Source organism: Chrysochloris asiatica, unplaced genomic scaffold, assembly GCF_000296735.1.
Source record: "Chrysochloris asiatica unplaced genomic scaffold, ChrAsi1.0 scaffold00134, whole genome shotgun sequence".
In the NCBI taxonomy this organism is placed as follows: domain Eukaryota; kingdom Metazoa; phylum Chordata; class Mammalia; order Afrosoricida; family Chrysochloridae; genus Chrysochloris; species Chrysochloris asiatica.
In genome coordinates this window covers 9289382-9297784 of record NW_006408652.1, presented here as the reverse complement: position 1 = coordinate 9297784, position 8403 = coordinate 9289382, and the positions used below count along the sequence as shown (strand labels likewise).

The 8403-nt window shown below is 41.6% G+C and overlaps 1 pseudogene; it reads left to right on the top strand.

Annotated features, from left to right (window-relative positions):
* Positions 1 to 332: 332 nt before the first annotated feature.
* LOC102833443 overlaps positions 333 to 8403 on the top strand; it is a 93077-nt pseudogene continuing 85006 nt past the window's right edge.

Here is an 8403-nt window from a genome sequence, read left to right as displayed (position 1 = left end):
TAAAGATTTACAGCCTTGGGACCCCTGTACAGGGTCGCTATGAATCGGAACCGACTCCATGGCACATAACAAAAAGAGACCTTCTTATAGAGTATCTCAGGATCCTTGCCAAGGTGTTAAGTCCTGTATCTCTAGTGAGTGTTCCCATATCATTAATATTTCATATCCAGTTTCATGTTCTGACCCCTCCCTGCTGATTAGTGCTCACTAGGTTCTGCTGTTCCTTTGAGGTCACATCCCCTTCCTACCTTAGTAGGCCCAGCATCCACATGCCAGGTTCTATTGTGACTTAGCCACAGCTACAGACCTAGACAAGGAGTCCTGATGGCGTAATGGATTATCAGCTGGACTGCATACTGCAAGGTAAGCAGTTTGAATCCATCTGCCACTCCAAGAGGGAAAGATGAGGCTTTCTGCTCCTGTAAGGATTTACAGCCTTGGAAACGCTATACAGGGTCCCTATGAGTAAGAACACAGCACACAATCACCTCCACCACTGACCTACACATATTGTTTTCAGAGGAGTAGCCTCTGCCCCATTCTCAAGAAAGACAGAACTCTTCATAGAAAGAGTGGGCCCCTTCTGTAATGCAGAAGACTCAGAGGTTATCTAAAGATTCAAAAATTTCATGTACATCAACCCAGGTTTCCACATGCCATGATTTAGGCTCCCATTCTTTCCCAATCTTGACTCTGGCTTTGCTATAATAGACCTTTAATTGGTAGTTTAAACCACTTTGGAGTTCTGTTACTTTTATGATTAATTCCTCAGGCTGGGCCTTGTATTCCTCTGCTCTCAGATTATAAGAGATGAGAAGATTTTCAGTGTACTACGAAAGCTTCTGTGATCTTCATGTGCTGTGACATCTATCTTCTCCAATTTGTGCTTCCTTCCTTAAGCACCTAATCTGCTCTTTATGTCTCAAAAGTGACTGACATTGTCTCATTAACATGACAAATGAGATTGCATTCACAGGATTTACAACACATATTTTGGGAGAGAGACAATTCAATTCATAGCAATCATTATCATTTTTTCAGTTTTTTTCCCCCCAAAAGCATCAATCATGCTTAGCAAAGGCCACCAAATTCTACTCCTGCTAGTGAATTTCCTTCCTCAAGTATACAATCCATGTTCAATCCCAGTTCTTCACAGGTTAAAAAAAGAAGCGATATCTACAACTAAATGTTGACACTCAACCTGATGAAGTTCTGAGCCACTGAGTATTTCCAGTCCAGCATCTTGCTTTCTGTCAGTGCCTGCTGTTCTGGACTCTTCCTCACCAAGGGAAGCAGCAGCATCTCACTATGGTCTATTTTGTGAGACATCATTTTTATCCATCCTCTTCTCTACTTGAAGTTGGCAGAAGACATTTTACCTCTTGTGACCACTGTGGAACCATGCGAAACGTATCATAATGTAGGGTTCCAGGAATTTGACAGAAAATGGACACATATTGAACATGTTCTCTGTACTAGGTGGTATGCTAGATGGTCCTATATATGTCACTCATAACATTTTAAAATCAGCCTGGAAGTTGGATGTCATTTTACAGGTGAAGAAAATAAGATACAGGCAAGTAAAGTGATTTGTGATAGGTTTCACGGCAAAGAGCTAGTGTCTCACTTTGAGCCTAATATAATTGATGGCGGTGGTAGTGTGCCATAGAGTCTCTTCTGATTTGTAGCAACACCGCTTAGGTTTTCCGAGCTTGTAAATCTTTACGGGAGCAGAAAGCCTCATTTTTCTTCCATAGAAAGGCTGGTAGTTTTGACTTTTAGGTTAGCAGCCCTAAACTTGTAACCGCATTCTAAATAAACATTTCTTGGATGGCAGACAGGAATGGAGCTGGGATGAGAACTCTTAGGCTGGAGAAGCACCAGGGTCATGGGGCAGTGGCATTAAGGAGGTCTGCTAGCCTTCATCTTGAACACCCCAATACATCATAATGGATCAGTCGGCTGAGAAAATATGAATGACAACAATCTACTTTAGATTCAGTTATATGTAAAAGATATTTATATTCCAATAACTACAAAACCATTCATGTGCCATCAAGTTCCAAACCTGCTAACGTGTCAAAATTGGGATTTGAGCCCAGGTAATCTAGATCCAGGGCTTCTATTCTTTTGGAAGAGGCAACAGTACCTCTACAAAGGACATGTACCAATATATTCAGTCCAGGACTGATGCTGACTTTGCATACTGAACTCTTTGCATTAACTCCAAACCCCCTCAAATATCTATCATTTTTCAGATTTCGAACCACAAGACTAGAACTCTGGCCAACTGATCTCCTATGCTCCTCTGGCCACCCTTCTATGCCACGTTCTCTGGGCCCAGCACAGTATCTGGCATATAGAAGATGTGCAAGTGTATGATGACTGAGTGTTCACTGGAAAACAGAATCATGAATTACAGATGAATGAGTTCAGTCAAGTATTCTAGCTCTTGAATGTTGGGCCCCTCATCAGCAATCACTGATCATACCAGCTAATGGGTGTCCTGAGAGTTACTAACACCAAAGTGCAGAAAGAATTGATGGTCTATGAGGCTCAGGGCCTGGCTTCATATTTCTTTCCCAATCTTCTCTCTGGTTGGTGCCTTTCCTCATGACTCATTAGAGTCTATGTTATGCTTGAGTTGTGTTTCAAGACCTGGGGGATGCCAGTAGCTTTTTCAAGGTGGTGGTAGACATGTGATCTTCTCTGTTTCATTTGGTAGGAGGAACACTCAATATATAGTCCAACAAATGATGGAAAAGGGATGAAGGTGGCAGGTTAGTGGGATCTGTGCCCAGTCTGGCTCTGAGTCTCCTAGATCTTCCAACTGTTTTGGGTTGGGAAACACAAACTGGGTCTATTACAAATTTCCCCTTCCCCACCACACACCCTACAAGATACTTGAAGTTACTCTTGATGACTCTGAAAATTAAGGTGAATGAATGTTTTTGTGTGTTGTAGGAGTGAAGCAGGCACCTCAGAGGCAAGAGAGATAGAGCACCAGTGAGAACACATCATGGGATTTAGGGCTTGTCTTTAGAAGGGAATTGAGTTTGCTTTGTACCTTCTTCACTTGAAGTAGATTTGTTTGTTAGCAGAAAATACATTCACTTATTCCTGATTAAATCTGATGCATTTCAGAGAGTCCTACACTTATTGGGATTGGCTTCTCCAATCAGAGAAAGTGGGGGATGAGACTGCTTCAATAATCACTGTCTATTGCTCATATTTCAGAGAAATGGCTCATAATACTGGTAACCTATAAGCCTAAAGGGTTAAACACTCCCAAATTAGCTTTTACACCTCTTATACCCAGTACTTGTTTGTCAGTTTGTCATACTGTGTTGGATTGTAAGTTGCTGTGATTCTGGAAGATATGCCACCGGTATTTAAAATACCAACAAGGAACTCTGGTAGCGTACTGGTTATGAATTGGGCGGCAAACTTCAAAGTCAGCAGTTTGAAACTACCAGCTGTTCCACAGATGAAAGATGAGGCTTTCTGCTCCTGTAAAGATTTACAGCTTCGGAAACCCTGTACAGGGATGCTATGAGGCAGAACTGACTCCATGTCACATAACCATCACGACCACCAGGGTCACCCATGGTGGACAGGTTTCAGATGAGATTCCAGATGAAGACAGACTAGGAAGAAGGAGTGACAAACTACTTTAGAATATCTAGTCACTGAAAACCTTAATAATAGCAGAGAAACACGGTCAGATCTAGTGCTAGAAAATGAGCCCCTCAGGTTGGAAGGCACTCAAAATGCGACTGGGGAAGAGCTGCCTCCTCAAAGCAGATTTGACTGTGATGACATGAATGGAGTAAAGCCTGTGGGAGTAAAGCCCTCGGGACCTTCATTTGCTGACAAGGCACAACTCAAAATGAAGAGAAAGAGCTGTGAACATCCACTAATAATCAGAACTTGGCAATGTACGAAGTATGGATCTAGGAAATTATAATTTTTCAAAAATGAAATGGAACCCATAAACATTGATATCTTAGGCTGAAATAGACTGATATGGGCCATTTTGAATCTGATAACCACATGGTATACTATGCCAGGAATGACAAATTGAGGAGGAATGGTGTTGCATTAATTGTCAAAAATAGTATATCCAGATCAGTGATGAGGTACAACACTGTCTGTGATAGGATAATATCCATGCACTTATATGGAAGACCAGTTAATACCACTATCACTCAAATTTACGCACCAGTCACTAAAGCCAGTGAGGGTGAAATAGAAGAATTCTACCAACTTCTTCAATCTAAAATTGATCAAACATGCAATCAAGGTGTATTCATCATTACTGGTGATTGGAATGCAAAAGCTGGGAGCAAAGAGGAAGGATTAGTAGTTGGAAAATATGGCCTTGGTGATAGAAATGATGCTGGAGACCCCATAATAGAATTCTGCAAAATCAACTATTTGTTCATTTCAAATACCTTCTTTAGACAGCGTAAGAGAAGACTATACACATGGACCTCGCCAGAAGGAATACATAGAAATCAATTGACTACATCTGTAGAAAGAGATGATGGAAAAACTTCATATCATCAGTCAAAAAAAAGGCCAAATATCCAAATTAAAACTGAAGCCAAAGGAAATAAAAACAAGTCCATGAGAGCCAAAATATGACCTTGAATATATTCCAACTGAATTTAGAGATCATCTAAAGAACAGATTTGGTAATTAAACACTATAAGACCGAAGAACAGAAGAGTTGTGATATGACATCAAGAACATCATACAAGAAGAGAACAAAGAGTCATTAAGAAGACAAGAAAGAAGGAAAAGGTCAAAATGGATGTCAGAAGATGCAGTGAAACTTCGTTTCCAGTGAAGAGATGCTAATGCAAATGGAAGAAATGAGGAGGTCCAAGAGCTGAACAAAAAAATTCAAAGGTAGCTCGAGAAGATAAAGTCAAATATTACAACAAAATGTGCAAAGATCTGGAGTCAGAAAATCAAATAGGAAGAACACGCTCAGCATTTCTCAAGCTGGGGGAACTGAAGAAATAATTCAAGCCTCGACTTTCATTATTGAAGGATTCTAGGCCAAATTATTGAATGATGCAGAAAGCATCAAGAGAAGATGGAAGGAATACACAGAGTCACTGTACCAAAAGGAAATGGTTGATATTCAACCGTTTCAAGAGGTAGCATATGATCAAGAGCCAGTGATACTGAAGGAGGAAGTCAAAGGTGCATTGAAGGAATTGGCAAAGAACAAGGCACCAAGAATTAATGGAATAAAAATTGAAATCTTTCAAGAAAGTCAGGCGGCACAGGAGGCACTCACTCATCTCTGCCAAGAAATTTGGAAGACAACTATCTGGCCAACTGATTGGAAGAGATCCATATTTGTGCTCATTCCAAAGAAAGGTGACTCAACAGAATGCAGAAATCATCAGATAATATCTCTGATATTCCATGCAAGTAAATTTTTACTAAAGGTAATACAGAAATGGCTGCAAGCATACATTGACAGAGAACTTCCAGAGGTTCAAGCCTGGTTCAGAAGAGGCCATGGAACGAGGGGTATCATTGCTGATGTCTGATGGATCTTGGCTGAAAGCAGAGAATATCAGAAGGATGTTTACCTGTGCTTTATTGACTACGCAAAGGCTTTCGATTTTATGGATCATGACAAGCTATGGACAACATTGTGAAGTATGAGTATTCCAGAACACTGAATTGTGGTAATGAGAATCTGTACATGGACCACGAGGCAGTTGTTTGAATAGAACATGGGAAGACTGAATGGTTTAAAATTAAGAAATGTGTGCAACAGGGTTGTGTTCTTTCACCATACTTACTCAACCTGTATGCTGAGAAAATAACCTGAGAATCTGGGTTCTATGAAGAAAAACGTGGCATCAGGATTGGCGGAAGACTCAAGAACAACCTGAAATATGCAGATGATACAACCTTGCTTGCTGAATGTGAAGAGGACTTAAAATATTTACTGATGAAGATCAAAGAGCATAGCCTTCAGTATGGATTACATCTCAATGTAAAGAAAACAAAAATCCTCACCATTGGACCAATAAACAACATTCTTATCAATGGAGAAAAGATTGAAGTTGTCAAGGACTTCATTCTTCTTGGATCAACTCTCAACACTCATGGAAGCACCAGTCAAGAAATCTAATCACGTATTACATTAGTCAAATCTGCTGCACAAGACCTGGTTAAAGTGTAGAAAAGCAAAGATGTCAGCTTGAGGACTGAGGTGTACCTGACCCAAGCCATGGTATTTTCAATAACCTCATATACATGTGAAAGATGGACAGTGAATAAGGAAGACCATGGAAGAATTAATGCATTTGAGTGATGGTGTTGAAGGACAATATTGCAAGTGCCATGGACTGCCAAAAGAACCAACAGATCTGTGTTGGAAGAAGTGCAGCCGAAGTGCTCCTTGTAGGCCAGGATGGCCAAACTTTGTCTTTCATACTTTGGACATATTGTCAGGAGGGACCAGTCACTGAGGAAGGATATTATGGTTGGTAAGGTGGAGGGTCAGAGAAAAAGAGGAAGACCCCCAGCGAGATAGATTGGCAAAGTGACAGCATCAATGGGCTAAAGCGTGGCCCAGGATCGGGCAGTGTTTTGTTCTGGTGTGCATAGGGTCACTATGAGTCAGTACTGACTCGAATGCACCTAACAACAACAATAACATCTCTTTCACATGGCGAGTTAGCTGGTACTCCTTTGTCAAAGCATGTTTAGTTCTTTGTCCCCTGTGAAAGAGTCTCTCTGACTATATGTCATACATGAAGAACCAGGAGGATGACTCATTGAGCACTTCCAGGAGCACTCTCATAGGGCACAGTGACAAGCTTGCCATAACAACTAACCTACCACTGCCATGCCCAGTTGTCATCATGCTTCAGCTCTAAGCTTTTGTTGTTGTTATTGTTAAGTGCTGTTGAGTGGCTCTGACTCATAGTGACCCTGTATAGGGTTTCCAAGGCTGTAAATCTTTGCCCTTCAAACTGAAGAAGTTCTTGGTCAACCCATTTTAAATATCGCCAGAATATACGTGGGCAGAGAAATACTGCCTAGTATTTAGAGCTGTGGTGGCAGAAGTCACTTAGGATATTGAACAGTCAGTCATGTGCTCTCCTCTGGTTCATGTGAGCCAGCAGCATTTACAATCTTCATGGTTGTTGAAATGCACAGCAAGAAGCAGAGTTTCCATAAGACAAACCTCTTCAGTGTTTTCCTGCATTTGGCTTGAAGAGAGAGCCATATGGGCCAGGCAAGTGAGGCTTCATCTGGGGTCCCCACACTCTCTGTTACTTTTGGAATGAGACCAGCCTATTTTTGCCCATCCCCTTTCCTCCTGTTAGAATCTGTGAGTGTTTGAGGGAAAATCTCATCCAGATGTGGCTGAATCCCTTTCAATTATAAAAAGGTCACAGGGGCCTTTTGATGTCCTGACAGCCTACCAAGCCTTTGCCAGCCCTTTTCTTCTGCCACAAGGCTCCATCAGGTCACAGCCTCATTTCACAACTTACAAGTCAAGAGGTTTCAAGAATTCCATTCTGAATGGCAGCCCCTATGGTCCACTTGTTGGGCTGCCATGGGTTTCAAGGTATGGCTTTAATTGGCTAGTGAAAGAATGCATTCCATATGAGTTTTCCAGATGTAGACAGGAGTTCCAGCAGCTGGTGCCCTGGTTGTGCATGCACTCCAGATCTCAGACCTTGAGGCACATGCACAAGCTTGCTCTCTATGTTGAGTGATCTGTCTTCTGTCTTTCCATGTGAGATAAGATGAGTCACAGAATTGGTTGGTGATGCTATTAGGTGTTGTCAAGTTGGTTCAGATCCATAGTGACCCTCTGTACAACAGAATGAAACACAGCCTGGTCCTGCACCAACCTCACAATTGCTGCTACACTTAAGCCCATCGTTGCTGCCACTGTGCCAATCCATTTTATTGGGGGTCTCAATCGTTTTTGCTGTCCCTCCACTTTACTAAGCAAGATGTCATTCTCTAGGGACTGCAGCCATAAAGATAAATGAAGTCATGGCACATGCCACAACATGGGTGAACCTTGAAAACATGATGCTGAGGGAAACAGGTCAGTCACAAAAACACAAATATTGCATGAGTCCACCCAATAACCCCATTGCTGTTAAGTCGATTCCAACGGATAGTGACTACATAGGACAGGGCAGAACGGTTTCGTTGAATTTTCCAGGCTTTAAATCTTTTCAGAATTACACTGACTTCTTTTTCTCCTGTGAAGAGACTGGTGGATTTGAACTGCCAATCTTTTGTCTAGTTGTTGTTGTTGTTATGTGCCGTGGAGTCGGTTCCGACTCATAGCGACCCTGTACAGGGTTTCCGAGGCTGTAAATCTTTATGGGAGCAGAAAGC